Below are 1551 nucleotides of genomic sequence, written 5' to 3' on the forward strand. Positions count from 1 at the left end.
AGCCACCAGCAGCACCCGCGTGTCGTCAGGAGCGGAGGGGGAGCGGCAGCGGCGCCTCCGTGCGCGGCGGGGCAGCGGGGAGGGATGCAGCTCTTGAGCCGGCACCTCGTGGGCATGGAGGAGGTGGGAGGGTGGCTCACCCCGCTGGGTGACCTCTGGACCAGTCCCAAGGGCGCTTTCCGGAGCCACCCTGGCGCTGTGCTGGAGGTGGAAGCGCGAGAATCGAGGCGCTCTCACTCGGTTCTGGCCCGTGGCCAGAGTGAGCTGGACACAGAGTGGCCACGGGGCCGCCAGGAGGAATCGCTGGGTCGTGGGCACGACTCTCACCAAAGACAAGGCCATCCTTCCCGCTGGGCAGCAGGAGCCACGCAGGGCTGGGGGAGCTCTGTGCAATAGCTTTGCCTTCACCTCGAGCCTCACCCACTGTTCAGCTGCTGAAGCCTTCAGAAATTAAATAAAAAACAACCCCAAAAAAACTTTCAGAGGTCCCCAGGTGAGTTGAGGAGGTTCTGCCACCCCCAGAGCCTGCAGCAGTGTGAGCCTACAAGCCATGGGTGGAAGGGAGGAGGGGGCATCAATCTCACCTCAAACCATCGGTGTAAATAGGAATAAATAGGATGGATTTTGGAGCTCAAGCCAAAAAGAAAAAAAAAAAAAAAAAAGAAAGAGATGGAGAGAGAAACTGAAGGAGTGGAACCTTGTCTTGCATGGTGTACATCCAACAGGACCCCCTCATCTCCCATCAGTGATTTCTGCCCACCAGCATCTCATCTCCAGGCTGCAGGGTGACCCCAGGGGAGGGTGGCAGCGTGGTGAATGTACAGACACGAGGACACTGTGCCAGGGGAGGCACAGCCCCAGGGCACCCTGAGCACGCCAGCCAGGCCAGGGCTGGCTCTTCTCACCTAAATCAGGGGCCCCAAGGAGCACCTCGGGTCTGATTTGCCTCTGTCTCTCCCCAGAGAGTGCAGAATAACATTGTGCCTAATTTAAATCAACAGTCAAGGAGACAAAACTGTGCATTTTGGAAAAAGCCAGAATAAAAACCCAAGAAAGCCCCTACCTGGACCAGCTCCTGTGTCCAAGCTGGACTCTGGAAAGGTCTGGATATTCCCAGCATCCCTTACCTTCTGCTCTCTATTTTCCCATGGATTCTAGAACTGACACCCAGAAGAACATCATTTCACCACGCTGAGTCTGGCACTGCCAAACCCACGCTGTACTTGCTACTTGTTCACACGGTATTTTGCAATATCTCTGTAAATAAAACACAGCAAGGTGAATAAAACAACCTGGAAATAGGTCTGGCTAGAAATTCCTGCAGGATGTGGAGCAGCAGAGGGTTGCAATAGCCATAAGCAGGGGCAGACTCCCAGGTGCAGTTTCCTGCTGCTTTCTAAAGGAGTAAAACCACAATTGGGAGAGCAATAGAATCCCTTTTTGTCTCTATGCAGTTTGTGGAATGTTCACTCAGCTTCTGCTTCAGATGAGGTGAAGATGTGCCAAGGTTTCCTTTAATTCCCTGGATTTCCTGTGTTGCTAACAGAGCAC

Source organism: Erithacus rubecula (genome assembly GCF_903797595.1).
Source record: "Erithacus rubecula genome assembly, chromosome: 25".
NCBI lineage: Eukaryota > Metazoa > Chordata > Aves > Passeriformes > Muscicapidae > Erithacus > Erithacus rubecula.